Genomic DNA, 16,827 nt, shown 5'->3' with positions numbered 1-16,827 from the left:
CATCATCATTCACCTGTCCTCATCATCATTCACCTGTCCTCATCATCATTCACCTGTCCTCATCATTCACCTGTCGTCATCATCATTCACCTGTCCTCATCATTCACCTGTCCTCATCATCATTCACCTGTCCCCATCATTCAGCTGTCCTCATCATCATTCACCTGTCCTCATCATCATTCACCTGTCCTCATCATTCACCTGTCGTCATCATCATTCACCTGTCGTCATCATTCACCTGTCCTCATCATCATTCACCTGTCCCCATCATTCAGCTGTCCTCATCATCATTCACCTGTCCTCATCATTCACCTGTCGTCATCATCATTCACCTGTCCTCATCATTCACCTGTCCTCATCATCATTCACCTGTCCCCATCATTCAGCTGTCCTCATCATCATTCACCTGTCCCCATCATTCACCTGTCCGCATCATCATTCATCTGTTCTCATCATCATTCACCTGTCCTCATTCACCTGTCGTCATCATCGTTCACCTGTCCTCATCATCATTCACCTGTCCTCATCATCATTCACCTGTCCCCATAATTCAGCTGTCCTCATCATCATTCATCTGTCCTCATCATTCACCTGTCCTCATCATTCACCTGTCCTCATCATCGTTCACCTGTCCTCATCATCATTCACCTGTCCTCATCATCGTTCACCTGTCCTCATCATCGTTCACATGTCCTCATCGTTCACCTGTCCTCATCATTCACATGTCCTCATCATCGTTCAGCTGTCCTCATCATCGTTCACCTGTCCTCATCGTTCACCTGTACTCATCATTCACGTGTCTTATCATTCACCTGTCCTCATTATTCACCTGTCCTCATCATCATTCACCTGTTATCATCATTCACCTGTCCTTATCATTCACCTGTCCTCATCATCGTTCACCTTTCCTCATCATCGTTCACCTGTCCTCAACATGGTTCACCTGTCTTTGTTATTCACCTGTCCTCATCATCATTCACCTGTCTCATCGTTCACCTGTTATCATCATTCACCTGTCCTTATCATTCATCTGTCCTCATCATCATTCATCTGTCATCATCATTCACCTGTCCTCATCGTTCACCTGTACTCATCATTCACCTGTCTTTTTCATTCACCTGTCCTCATTATTCACCTGTCCTCATCGTTCATCTGTACTCATCATTCACCTGTCTTTATCATTCACCTCTCATCATTGTTCACCTGTCCTCATCATTCACCTGTCCTTATCATTCACTTGTCCTCATCATTCACCTGTCCTTATCATTCACCTGTCCCCGTCAGCTCTGGTCGGATCTTTGTCCCTGATAACAGAAAACGGCAAAGTATGCTTTTGAAGAACTAAAAATGCAGTGAATGCTCTCAAAAACCAAGAGGACAAAAACATGGTAGTTGTAATTGAGGTGAAGAATAATTATGAGACACAAAACCTTCTTCCCAAAATAATTCACACTTGTGTGGCCTTTGTTCCACTGACTCCAGATCATGTCCCTAAAACATAAACCTGTCCGTCATATACTAGTATTATTATTATGCATCAGTGTTAACAAGTGTGTTTTAAACAAACCATATATATGGAACCATGCTGCTGTGGAGCAGCTTCACGTCTCAGCTGCTCAGTAAAACCCTGCACTTGATCACATGAGCCTTAAGCCTGTGCTACTGTAAATAGCTCATATGTGACTGAAAGTGCGTCTTCAAAGATCGCTCGGCGTCGTTCGCGCGCGGTCGGTGTCGGCGTGTGAGCGTGTGTTTTAAGTGACAGGTGTTGGTGAGTGCAGTGAGCACTACATTTGTCATTTGTTCCGCGGATGAAAGGACGGAGTTTGTCGACAGAGCAGAGAGAGAAGGAGATGTTTGAACAATGGAGGAACACGGACGTCAAACTCGACGCGCGTTTAAGAGTGAAGGGATGAAAATGAGGAGGATGATAACAAATAACAAGCACGTTAATTAGCCGTGGCTTCCTGCTGCGCTGGAGTTCAAAATCACTGGCTCTTGCTGCGACGCCATGTTTCAAAGCAGAGAAAAATGCGCCTTTGTCTGCGCTTCCATCACCTGCTGTGAAGCTAATATTGTGAATTATTGCTTCCAGAGAAGAAGCAGCAGGTGGAGCCACAGTTCACGTCGCCCCCCAACAGATGAATAATGAGTCGTAACTCGAGTCGCACGACGTACGTCTGCTCTAATTTGTTATTGTAGTAATATTAGTTTCTGAACACCAGGGGGAGGCACGTTCCAGTCCACACGTTCCTCTCTTTTTGTCTGTTTTATCCACTGACCTTTGATCTCACTGAGAATTCTGACTTTGTCCTCAGTGGGAATTCTGACTTGAATTTAAAAAAAATTTAAATTCTGACTTTAATCTCTGAATTCTGACTTTAATCTCAAAATCTGGAAATTCTGACTTAATCTCAAAATCTGGAAATTCTGATTTAATCTCAAAATCTGGAAATTCTGACTTAAATCTGTGAATTCTGACTTTAGTCTCAACAATCTGGAAATGTTGACTTTAATCTCCAAAATCTGAAAATTCTGACTTTGATCTCAGATCTCAGAATTCTGACTTTAGTCAGTGAATTCTGACTTTAATCTTAAAAAATCTCGAAAGTCTGACTTTAGTCTGTGAATTCTGACTTTAATCTAAAAAATCTTGAAAGACTGACTTAAATCTGCGAATTATGACTTTAATATGTGAATTATGACTTTAATCTCAATGGAAATGTTGACATCAATCTCAAAAATCTGGAAATTCTGACTTTGATCTCAGAATTCTGACTTTAAACTAAAACCATTTTGTCTTCTTATGTTTTTCTCATGTTGTTTTTATCATTGTTATATTATTTCCTCTTCGCTTGCTATTTCTACTCTTTCTATTCTGAATTGTGTCACGTGCTTCTGCACCTCTGACCTTCAGCGGCTGCAAACAAGTCAATTTCCCTCAGTGTGGGCTCAATAAAATCTAATCTAATCTAATCTTATCAAGCTATACATCACTTTCATTATCCTATCAAAGGGACAATGTGAGAAAACAAATGTTTACATTTACAGGCACATTCTAAAAGCTTGGAGAATATAAATGGAGTGTTTTTTTTTGTTTTGTATTTCAACCATTTTCATTTTTACAGTGTAGCTTCAGCCCACGTCTGTAAATCCAAGGACTCCTTGAACAATGAACTGGACATATTTTTTTTTCCATCTTGGCCGTGTTTCCATACATTGATTTATTTGTGGGCAGCTCACCATGTATTGATTTACCCCCCCCCCCCTCCAACACACACACACACAGACACACACCACCACAACAACCACCTTTCTCTGTCTCCCGCATAAACACACAAACGCCGTGATAAACAACCCTGGATGTCACAGTCGGATTGAAAGAAAAACAACAGATACGATAACAAAGCATGTGTTTGCACACGGCCGTGCTGCAGCCTACGTGTTTACGGAGAAAGTGGAGATCCAATCCAGTCACGTTGTCGTCAAAATGAGATGCACAGATGCAGGTTAATACCAGATATAAATGATGAACATGATCTACTCATAATTTAATCTGTTGAGACTGTTGTTGGGCCTCTTAAAAAAACAGTCTACCCTTGTTTATGTGTGTGTTTTGGAGGTGTGGTTGAATAATTCCAATTAACTGAACTTTAAGGCCCAGTGTATACATTTCTTAATATTACATAAGTGCATCATTGCTTTATAATTGCTTTATAATTACTTTGGTTTCCATCCACTATGTAAGTATTTGGCCAGACCTGTTAATTATGAAACCGTGGCTGTTTTTCAGTCTTTGGTCTCGGCCACTTATCTCCAGTGAAGCACAATCTTAACTCGTACATTGCAAAACTAAGACTTTTTTGGACAATGCTATGCTTCCAAAGTTTGAGGAAGGCCATTTTCTATTTTCATAAAATACATATTTGACGAGTTCGGTGCGGAAGAACTTGACCTCACCCCCCCTATCGAGCGCCGTTGGGATGAACCGGAACAGAGATTATGAGCCAGAAACTTCTCGTCCAACAACCAGCGCCTGACCTGACCTCACAAATGCTTCAATGCAGAAAGAACGGACACAAAATCACCATAGAAATACTTTGAAAATCTGGAGGAGAAGTCTTCCAAGAAGAGTTTGAAGCTGTTATAGCTGCAAAAGGGGGGAACAACTCTGCGAAACACCACAGAAGAAGAAGAAGAAGGTTGGAGGAAATGGCGGAGAAAGAGTTTGAAAGCCACTATAGTTTCCTCGAGAAAGACAAAAAGAACTTCAACTGTCTTTTTTTTTAACAATTAATACAATTCCCTTTGATGTAGAGGCAGGAATGGGTTCAACCATTTATGTCTTTCAGCCTCGAGCCTTCGTTGTGTTGGGGGTGTTGGGTGGGAGATTGTCCACGTCCAAGTGGGAGATCCCGACGGGTACGACACCCCGATAAAGGAGTGAAACCACGCCACTACATCGAAGGCGTTTGAAATCGTTGAATCGGCATCCGAAGATCTTAACTCGTGTCCAAGACGTTCTCCTGATTTTACGTGAAACCACGTCGTAAAACTCCCTCCAACGACCTCACGTGGACTAAAAGACCACACGGCTGCTTATTTTCTTGCCCCCCATTCAGCAAACAATCACTTCAGCTGGTGAAATATCACTCACTCACTCACTCACATTTGAGTATGTGTGACTGTGCCCTAAGCCACAAAAGTAATTTTCGCACAGAACAGCCAAGTGGACACTTAATATTTAATATCTTCAAGCTTTTTCGCCCCTTAATGATTCATTTCCATGGGTTTTTTTTTTCCTCCCCCACCACACACACACACACACACCACAAAGAAGAGATTTTTTGTTTCAGTGAGTATAAGAATGGTGCAGTGAAACAATTAGGAAGGTCCTGGTATTACTCACAGCAACGTTAGTTAAATGCGAATAAGTCAGATTCCACTTGAGGCTGGTCTACGCCTCTTTTCCTGTGAGCACAAATCCATCTGCTTCATTATCGCGTTGGACTTCATCAAAGAGTCAGAAAACCGTGACGGCAGCAGCAGGAGGAGCAGGAGGAGGAGGAGGAGACGAGAGCCGGAGTTTTGCGTCAGCTTCAGTTAAGACGTCTGTTCACGCTGACGCATAATCACCGTCAATCCTCCCTACTGTCAGCTCATTGTGTCCTCATCATTCATCCATTGTTTAGTCATTTTTTTTCCCCGCTGAGGTTTCATCACAATGCAAATCGTTCAAAAAGCACAGACAAAACAACGCTAGGCTTCACTGAAATGCAAAGTCACGGAAAAGTCGTCGTCGTCATTCGGTCCCAGGTGCAGATTCATCGGCTTGTATCAGAGACACCATGCATTAGCGAGTAATAATACCCTGTGGGATGTGTTTACATGCATGGATTTAGAGGCACGAGAACGTCACGTTCTCAAATCGAATCCTCAATCCTGACACGTTTGTGTGTTCGATCCGTTTAAAATTGGACAAAAATGGCGGGAAAACTGAGGGTCGTTATAGTTGCGTCAAACCAGGGGAATTACATTTTTAGTCGCGCTGGGCACGTTAACGGCAGTGCGCGACGCATTTCCCACGGCGACTAAGCGGGAAAAAAAGACGCACGTGACGTCATGTTTTTACGTGCCGCGGCACCAGAGTCCAGGCACCGTTTACCAGTTAGCTGCATTAGCACGTTTAGCGCTGTTAGCACGCCGACAGTCGAACCGGAGCGGTCTGTTTATTAAACAAAAAGAGCAGCGGTACGTTAACACCTTTAACGCCGTTAACGTGCCCAGCACTACATTTAGATTATCTGGTCCGCTTTTTGAAAACTGCTTATTTGTGTTTAACGTACAAAGAGTAATCAAGAATTTTATGACAAAGTATGGAACATTATTTTTTTTTTGGGGGGGGGGGATTTTTATTAGGGATAGTTCCAAAAACAACCACCTCCAATTTTTTGGCACCCTTCCCTTACCAGAGTATCTTACTGAGGTGACCGTCGTGCACAGCCCACAATCCAACCTAGCAAGAAAAGCTACTGTCCTTAGTCAAAAGTCCTGACCTAGCGCTTTACCGTTCCAAACTGTACCAAACAGGACCGTACCATGATGGCTTGACTTCAGTGCATTTTCTGAAAAGCAGCTTAAAGCAGTATGAAGGTTTTGGGGTTCTTTGTTGTTGTTGTTGATGTTATTATCCTGCCTTTTAACACTATAACGGGTTCCGTCAAGCAATACTATCAGACCTGACTGAGGCATCGTTTGTCACGGACAGCGCCAAGATTCCCATATCCTGTCAAACTGAGTTTTTTGTTAAATGCAGAATTCACTTCTGACGCCTGTTTGCAGCCGCCTCGCTTTACTAGCGCCGCGTTGCTGTTGCGTCCGTCTGTACTTGCATAAAAACAAACTCACTTCCTGAGTGTGACGTGTGGGAACGTCTCCAGGCAACCGTGAGGTAGAACCACTGATATACTGAGAGCTACGGAGAGTCGAGCGAAGCGTATACGGGTTCAAATGTGTCTGGATGCCATATTTAAAAAAAAAAAGTTAGCACAAAAAAACTTGTTTGTCTGTCGTGTTGATAACGTGAGCTCTGTGTGTCGTATTTTCTCCCGCACGCGTGTGACGCTGTGTTGTCGCCGTGTTTCAGAAGAACAAGAAGAAGAAGCCTGTGGAGAGAGAGACAAACAAAACAAAGCTCAGAGATAACTGCGGGGGGGTTCCACCGCTCTGCTCTGGACCCACTGACTTTAATGGAGAAAAAACGCAGTACGACATTCGCTTGATGAGTTAAGCTGTGTGTGTGTGTGTGTGTGTGTGTGTGTGTGTGTGTTTACACAGACGGCGATCATCACAGAGGAGGCGATTGGTGTTTCAATTCATTTGCTGGTGAATGACCATGACTTGAAGCCTGTTAATTTCCTGGCTTCATGCCTACATGTCCCTGGGCACGACATTTAACCCCCCCCCCCCCCCACAGTGATGATGGATGTGTCTGAATCTGTTGTGATGACGAGCGCCGAGTGAAGAATCAGCGACTTTGATTTAAAAAGTGCTCACAGTACCTGAAATTGGATTGGGATTGACATTGAAGTTTGTGTGTGTGTGTGTGTGTGTGTGTGTGTGTGTGTGTGTTGTCCCATTTTCCTTGTGTAGTTTGTGTGTTGGTTCGGCTTATTTTAAATTGCTTTACTCTGTTATTGCACAAACACATTTGAGTGAATGGATGGATGAATGGCAACGCTGTGGCGTACAGTGCTTTGAGTTGGTCATCAAAACAAGAAAAGCTGGCTATAAATACTCTTAACACACACACACACACACACACGTTTGCACAGCATTCACAGTGAGGTGACATAATGCATTACCCCAAATATCACCTGTTAGGTACTTTATACAACACTGCCGATTGTCTGGCAATACTTTATATTGATTATCACAGAATTGTGGTATCGTGATATAATTGATATCATGTATAACCAGCTCTAATACAGACATTCATGGTCCCAGAGGATGAAGCTTCAACAGTTTTAAGAGTCAGATTCCTGAGATGAAAGAAAAAGTCAGAATTCTTGGATTAAAGTCAGAATCCTGAGATTAAAGTCAGAATTCTTGGATTAAAGTCAGAATCCTGAGATTAAAGTCAGAATTCTTGGATTAAAGTCAGAATCCTGAGATTAAAGTCAGAATTCTCGTAATTCACAATTCTTGAGATTAAAAGAGTCAGAATTCTGAGATGAAAGAAAAAGTCAGAATTCTTGGATTAAAGTCAGAATCCTTCGATTAAAGTCAGAATTTGTGGATTAGAGTCACAATTCTTGAGATTAAGGAAATCAGAATCCTGCGATTAAAGTCAGAATTCGTGGATTAAAGTCACAATTCTTGAGATTAAGGAAGTCAGAATCCTGCGATTAAGGTCAGAATTCGTGGATTAAAGTCACAATTCTTGAGATTAAAGAAGTCAGAATTCTGAGATGAAAGAGAAAGTCAGAATCCTGAGATTAAAGTCATCATTCTGAGATTAAAGAAAAAGTCAGAATTCTTGGAAAAAAGTCATAATCCTGTGTTTAAAGTCAGAATTCTTAGATTAAAGACACAATTCTGAGATTAAAGAAGATTCAGAATTCTGATATTAAAGAAAAAGTCAAAATTCTTGGATTAAAGTCACAATTCTGAGTTTAAAGAAAAAGTCAGAATCCTGGGATTGAAGTCAGAATTCTTGGATTAAAGTCAGAATTCTGAGATTAAAGAAGAAGACGTTTGCGTTTAGCTCATGTCGGGCTACTTCTTGGCTCAGCTTCAACAGTTTTCTTCTCCCCTCGACACTAAATCACTTGAGTGTCTCTTCTAACGCTGCCACAGAGATGAACACTCCATGAGAAACAGCTGCTGCTCCTACAATAACACATTATTTCCAAAGGAGCGACGGTGAAATAACAAAATAAACGAACGTCGATAGAATAAAACCTCGTCGCCTGCTCCTCCGATTATGTGGCGTCGCCGTATCGGCATCGAATCCAAATAATAATCCGAGCTCTTTAGAGTGTTGTCGTTCGGGGAAAACGACACTAATGTACTCTGTTGTGCCAGCGTGTCTGTGCACGCCCGATGCCAGGGCGTTTTTTCTTTCTGACAGGGGAAAATCTGGGTTGTGGAAGCTGAGATGGGGAAGCGGGCGGCGTCTGGAAACTGGAAAAGTCAGAAAAGTTCCAGCCAGACAAATAAAGAGCCAGATGCTGCGAGTGTGAAAGAGGCGGCGAGAAACGAAGACAGATGGTGAAAATATAGAGCGGAGTCATGAGAGAACACGATTTTTATCTCCGATGCTCAGCGTTAATTCTCCCTCAGTGCTTATGTTTTAATGTGATGAGGTATTTTATTTTATTTTTTTGAATAAAAAAAAAAGTTGATGGAAGTATTGACCTAATTTACACTTCAGGAAAAATAAATGCCATTTAAAACTTAATGACTATTAAAGGGATAGTTCAGAATTTTGAACATAAGACCTATTTTCCAACTCAGCCGGTGTGATGGAGACGTTTTCAAGAAATTTCCTTCAGTTCGTCTAGTTGCCGAGTTCGCTGATGCTATGGCTAGCGCAAGTCAATGATACAAGTTAGCATGGCATTAAAAACACTCATACCGACTCCACAGTGCACCCGAGGCAAATCGATTGTAACGGCAGACTATCGATGTACATATCTGTGTTGATAGAATAATATTTGAAACAAAACTAACGTCGCATCGCATGAATTTTTGAGGGACTACTTTCTCGGCACTATACTTCCGGCAGCGGAATCAGTCCGCCGCTGCCGGAAGTATGACGCGCTGCTGCTGCTGCTGAGACATAAACCCTTCAAATTGCAAGGTTGGTTTTATTTCAAACATTCTATCAACACACAATCGATTTGCCTCGGGTGCACTGTGGAGTGTTTTTAATGCCATGCTAACTTGTATCATTGACTTGCGCTAGCCATAGCACCAGCGAACTCGGCAACTAGAAGAACCGAATGAAATTTCTTGAAAACGTCTCCAGACGTCTCCATCACACCGGCTGAGTTGGAAAATAGGTCTTATGTCCAAATTTCCGAACTATCACTTTAAGTGTGATTACAAGAACTCTGGCTAATGTCCGTCACGCTGATGCTGTGCAACGGGGAAAAGGAATATCACACTGGAGAACTTCGTTAATGCTGTGAAGCCTGTGGTGGATATTTAATGGACAAATGGAAGTGCAAATAGGAAATAACCAGCTCCAGATTGTTCTGTCGTTCCGTTTCAACTCAAACTAAAGACTGCGGGAGGGTTTCACGTTGAAATCAGAAATTCCAACTATCGTGACTCTAATCAACACACGAAACTAGGATTTAGGGCCAATACCAATTCCTATTTTAACCCTCAAGCTCAACCCTTAATCTTAACTGGCCCTCAAAACCAAGTGTTGAGGGTTATTTTGTCACTTAGAAATGGGACACCCCTTAAATGCAGATACGTCTTCAGACTGTAGGGGGCAGAATAACGCAAAAGCTGCGTCCAGTCTGTCAACTCCAAAAAAGAAGAAGAAGAAGAAGAACACATTTACGTCACGATTATTTATTTATTCTTTTATTTCAGTCAAGTTATTAGGTTGTCAGTTAGTGATACTCATACAAATATTCAGCTGACAGTTACCACACACCACGGCTTATTTAAGGGTTAACGATAGCGAAACGATCGCTTGTCCGCACCGGCCGGCTATTGACAAACAATCGTAAAATAAAAATAAATGTTACGCAACAATGACGTCAGTAATCCATAATATGGGCCTAAACTAAGATAATACAATGGTTTTCATCATTTTTATATCTCTATTAACCAAGAAAATACTTCATTTGTTTCGCACCCGCTTCGCTGCTTTCGACGCCATCTTTCTCATGTGAAAACACGCAATGCATTCTGGGTAGCCCTTGCTCCCAAGGGTGGTATTGTAAAATCTCAATATTGAGGGCGATACAGCCGTTAAACTCACCCCTCAACTCAATTTTTCTGAGAATCGGGACAGCACTTGCACTAGAGGGAGCGCACTTTTTTGAGATTGAGGGTTAAGCAAAGGAATTGGAATTCACCCTAATACTCTGTTATTGTTTTTCACTTGAATATGGGATAACAACAGTCCACTTCACTTTAGCTTCACAACAAAAATGTGCAATTATCCTTCAACTCAAATAACAATCTACAGGTTAAATATTGCAATATTGCTATAAATAATACCACATACTTATTACCTGCTAAACTTGGTCAGAAAATCGAAAATCTGGGTCATTAAATGCCATGGCTTTCTTCTATTCCTTATAATTATGTATTTTTTTTTTTATTTTACAGCCTTTTTAACCCACATAACCCAGCCAATACACGTAATATAAACATTATGCAGGTTAGAATGATATAAATACTGTTTCAAACTCTCTCCTGCCTGCTCGCTATTTCGTGTAACGCGGTGCAAAGTGTGCCATTATTTAAAAAATGTTTACGGTCGTCACAGAAAATGATCCAAAGTAAAATGATTCTGAGGCGGAAAAAAATATTAAAAAGCATAATTTTCTCTTTAGCAAACAAAGTGAAAATGGCACAGACGTGAAGGTTAAACTGAAACTTAAAAACATGTATTTGTTTGTACGTATATATAACAATGCTTGACTTTCGAAGACTCGAGATTCGAGCATCGGACGATACCTGCATCGCCCCCTAGTGGCTGTCTGCTACTCCTGTCCAATTTATCTTCTTACTGCTCCTTTTCATTCTTGTTTTGGATAAATTTTTTACGAATGAAAACAAAAACAAAAAACAATTGAAGTAGGGCCTCCCGGTTCCCTTTTTTCGCCCCCAGGCCCTCAAAATCCACTGAAACAGCCCTGTTCACAGCACAATCTCATCCATTACCCGACTTGAATCTTTTTTTGGCCTCGTGTAGCAGAAACACGGTCAGCGTGTTCTCTCCTGCAGAACATTATGTTACCGTCCAAAACTTGACCTTTGACCTTTCCTCGGATAGAAAAATAAAAAAAATCGTAATTTTCATCGATCATTTCAAAGATCTTTTTTTTTTTTTAGCTTAACAAAATAACAACAACAGCGGAGCGACCTCTGACCACCAAACCAGGTCATACTCCAGTCGAGACCGTTGCATTCTTGAGATAACGTGTCCGCAAACATGTTTTCTTTTAGGTCGTTAAAATGTAATTTGTCTCATCCGACGTCTGATTTACGAAGAATTGCACCAGCTGTAATGAAAGCTCGTCCCGGGACGACCTAAAAAAAATAATAGTCACAACGACCTTGTCATCTTGACCTTTTGCCTACTAATAATCTAAATAAATAAATATCCGAGTGAGGGAAAAAACCTCCATATGAAGAATCCTGCGATGGTGTGACGTGCTCCCTAAATAGAAAGTGTCATCTGTTTGCCACATGGCGACTCGGTGACGCTCGTGTGCGTCGACGTCAGACGGCAGCCTGTGTGCGAGGTCAGTGATTACACATTAACACAAATCTGTCAAAGTGGGAAAAGCTCGACGAAGTCGTCACGCGAGGCGCCGGCGGTCGGGAATGAGCTGAAGTTTTGCAGGCAAAACTCGTCGCAGGCGAGTGCGACATTTTTTAAAGACGCATGCGAAGTAGCCTTGACTTCTGCTTCTGGAGGATCAGGGAAAAAGAAAATCACAGACTTCGAGAGCAAAGTCGTACATTTATCAGAGTAAAGTCGTACATTTATCAGAGTAAAGTCGTACATTTACGACTTCATTTACGAATGAATAAATTCATACATTAACAACTTTATCCCGTAATATTCCCATAGACTTTATTCTCGTAGACCTCATATTTTGACTTTATTCTCATAATGTTACGACTTTATTCTCGTAGACCTAATATTCTGACTTTATTCTCGTAACGTTACGACTTTATTCTCGTAGACCTCATATTTTGACTTTATTCTCGTAACGTTACGACTTTGTTCTCGTAGACCTCATATTCTGACTTTATTCTCGTAACGTTACGACTTTATTCTCGTAGACCTAATATTCTGACTTTATTCTCATAACATTACGACTTTATTCTCGTGATATCGCAACTTTATTCTTGTAGACCTAATATTCTGACTTTATTCTCGTAACGTTACGACTTTATTCTCGTAGACCTAATATTCTGACTTTATTCTCGTAGACCTATTATGACTTTATTCTCGCAACGTTACGACTTTATTCTCGTGAAATCGCAACTTTATTCTCGTAGACCTAATATTCTAGCTTTATTCTCGTAACGTTACGACTTTATTCTCGTGATATCGCAACTTTATTCTCGTAGACCTAATATTCTGACTTTATTCTTGTAACATTAATATTACAACCTCATTATGATGATATTATGACTTAATTCTCATAGTATTTTGACTTTATTTTATCATCAAATTCCGCCTTTTTTTCTTAAAATTATGATTTTCTTTTGATATTATGACTTTGTTGTTATAATATATTAGTTTTTTATTATGATTTGTTTTATATTTATACATACATATACATGTATATATATATATACATATATATATACATACATATACATATATATACATATATAGATAAATATACATATATATATATATAGATAGAGATTACAACTTAATTCTGATAATATTTTGACTTCATTCTCGTGGTATATTTACTTTTTTTCTCATCAAATTATGCCTTTTTTTCTCTTAATATTATGATTTTCTTTTAATGTCAAGACTTCATGATCATAATATTGCGGCTAAATACTCGACTTTATTTTGGAAAGCCTAAATATTTTTATTCTCCTCAGTTTGGCTCTGATTCTCTGTCGTGTAAAACAATACAAGAAAGAAATAGTAAGTCATCAAATAAAACATATTAAGGCCTACAAATTCTAGATCTATAATAATGATAATAATAATAATAATAATAAGAAGAAGAAAAAAACATGTACTGTTTTCATTTCTACCCAAATGGATATTTACTTACTAAACATGATATCTTTAAAGATGTTATTTTCAACACCATCACTGAGGCTCAACAGTCTTTACCTTTAAATCCACAGTTATGAAGCCACTTAATGACAGAGAGAGACACAGAAAAGGAAAAACGGGGGCAAAGAGAAAAGCCGTCTCCTCTTGACCTATCATATATAATCTGACTGAAATGACCCTGTGTCCAAATAACCTTTTTTGATTCATGAGAGTCATTTGTGTTCCTCGAGGGACGTCGTCATTTATAACGCGCTCCATTCAACATTGTCAGCGACTCGCGTCGCGTCTTTTGTGAGGCTGAAAATAGTTTGGAATGAGACTTTTATTATAGTTCTTACTTTAAAGATTCATTCCTTCATTTGCTATCACTTATCTTTTTGATGGCTGCAGGAGGAGGAGGAGGAGGAGGAGGAGGAGGAGGAGGAGGAGGAGACACCGGAAACAGGCGAAGGTGGACGGTGGACAGGTCAGCGGTCCATCACAGGGTCAACACATGGAGGAGACATTTATACTTATGGTTTTTTTTTAAAACGTTCTCTGAGCATTTTCACCCCTTTTTAACACATAAAACTCAGATTTCCTTATAATTGGCATGAAAACATCATAAGAGACGACAAGACGAGCAAAGACGAGATAAAATAGGGTAAGATGAGCTGATATGACGTGATACGAGATGAGACAAGGTGACGTGAGATACGATACGAGACGATAAGACGACAAAAGATGAGACCGAACAAGTCGAGTCAAGATGTTTTTTTTATTAAACTGGATCCAGTCAATTTTTGAGTTTTTCCACATCTGTGACAAAGTTCCCTTAGTGATTTTGCAGCGTTTTTTTTTTTTTTTTTTAATGAAAGTCCATATTTTTAAACTTTCGCTAGTAACGGGAGAATAACGATGTGAATACATGACTGTTACCTCTCATATCTCTAATCATATAGCAGTTGTCTCCAGATTATGACGGAGAATTAGGGCCAGACTAAGAGAAAAAAAATTATAATTGGGGCGGGGGAAACTACAAGAATTAAGTTGTAATATTACGAGAATAAAGTTGAATATTACGAGAATAAAGTCATAACATTAGGTCTACGAGAATAAAGTTGTGACATTACGAGAATAACGTCGCAATATTGAGAGAATAAAGGCATAATATTTTGGGAATAAAGTCGTAATATTACGAGAATAAAGTCAGAATATTAGGTCTACGAGAATAAAGTTGTGATATTACAAGAATAAAGTCGTAACGTTACGAGAATAAAGTTGCAACATTACGAGAATGAAATCGTAATGTTACGAGAATAAAGTTGCGACATTACGAGGATAAAGTCGTAATGTTACGAGAATAAAGTTGCGACATTACGAGGATAAAGTCGTAATGTTACGAGAATAAAGTTGAGACATTACAAGGATAAAGTCGTAATGTTATGAGAATGAAGTCGTAATGTTACGAGAATAAAGTTGCGACATTACGAGGATAAAGTCGTAATGTTACGAGAATAAAGTTGAGACATTACAAGGATAAAGTCGTAATGTTACGAGAATAAAGTTGCGACATTACGAGGATAAAGTCGTAATGTTACGAGAATAAAGTTGCGACATTACGAGGATAAAGTCGTAATGTTACGAGAATAAAGTTGCGACATTACGAGGATAAAGTCGTAATGTTACGAGAATAAAGTTGCGACATTATGAGGATAAAGTCGTAATGTTACGAGAATAAAGTTGCGACATTACGAGGATAAAGTCGTAATGTTACGAGAATAAAGTTGAGACATTACAAGGATAAAGTCGTAATGTTATGAGAATGAAGTCGTAATGTTACGAGAATAAAGTTGCGACATTACGAGGATAAAGTCGTAATGTTACGAGAATAAAGTTGAGACATTACAAGGATAAAGTCGTAATGTTATGAGAATGAAGTCGTAATGTTACGAGAATAAAGTTGCGACATTACGAGGATAAAGTCGTAATGTTACGAGAATAAAGTTGAGACATTACAAGGATAAAGTCGTAATGTTACGAGAATAAAGTTGCGACATTACGAGGATAAAGTCGTAATGTTACGAGAATAAAGTTGCAACATTACGAGAATGAAATCGTAATGTTACGAGAATAAAGTTGCGACATTACGAGGATAAAGTCGTAATGTTACGAGAATAAAGTTGCGACATTACGAGGATAAAGTCGTAATGTTACGAGAATAAAGTTGAGACATTACAAGGATAAAGTCGTAATGTTATGAGAATGAAGTCGTAATGTTACGAGAATAAAGTTGCGACATTACGAGGATAAAGTCGTAATGTTACGAGAATAAAGTTGAGACATTACAAGGATAAAGTCGTAATGTTATGAGAATGAAGTCGTAATGTTACGAGAATAAAGTTGCGACATTATGAGGATAAAGTCGTAATGTAACGAGAATAAAGTTGCGACATTACGAGGATAAAGTCGTAATGTTACGAAAATGAAGTCAGAATAGTAGGTCTACAAGAATAAAGTCGCGATATCACGAGAATGAAGACGTAACGTTGTGAGAATAAAGTTGCGACATTACGAGAATGAAGTCGTAATGTTACGAGAATAAAGTCAGAATATTAGGTCTACGAGAATAAAGTCGTAACGTTGTGAGAATAAAGTTGCGACATTACGAGTATGAAGTCGTAATGTTACGAGAATAAAGTTGCGACATTTCGAGGATAAAGTCGTAATGTTACGAGAATAAAGTCAGAATATTAGGTCTACAATATTAGGTCTACAAGAATAAAGTTGCGATATATAGCCCTTGAGCAATATATATATAGCCCCCTTGAGCAACGCACAAGTCCGGTTTTTTTTGCCAGACGTGCTTTTTCGTGCAGTATCAAGAGTTTTTATGCACGTTAACCTGCTCAAAAATGACCGAAATGACACAGAATAATTATAATCATCTTTATTTGTGCCAGGGGCCGTTTTCGACCCCTGGCGATCGTGTCCCGGGCCTTAAATAACGATCTAAAAAAAGGAACTTCCTTCTCAATTTCTGTGAAAGGTTTGACTCTGTGTGTGATGAGAATACCTGGCAGAGCGCTGCAGCCTCCTCTAATTACCTAGACTTATTTTTTCATTTTTGTTCTGGTCTAAATGAGCTACAGGTGTTATGTAAATGTAGCTGCTGTTCCAGGAAGGTCTGACTGTGGCAATTTGGAATAATTACACGTTCACAGGAAGTTTAAGCTGCTGTATTATAGGGAGGGAGTATTCCTGTGTGTGTGTGTGTGTGAAAGTGTTCAAGCGTGGTGACAAAAGCAAGGTGTTTACTCCATTATTTATATATA

Source organism: Microchirus variegatus (genome assembly GCF_963457635.1).
Source record: "Microchirus variegatus genome assembly, chromosome: 17".
NCBI lineage: Eukaryota > Metazoa > Chordata > Actinopteri > Pleuronectiformes > Soleidae > Microchirus > Microchirus variegatus.
The sequence above is the reverse complement of the archived record's forward strand: the minus strand, read 5'-3'. Positions refer to the sequence as shown.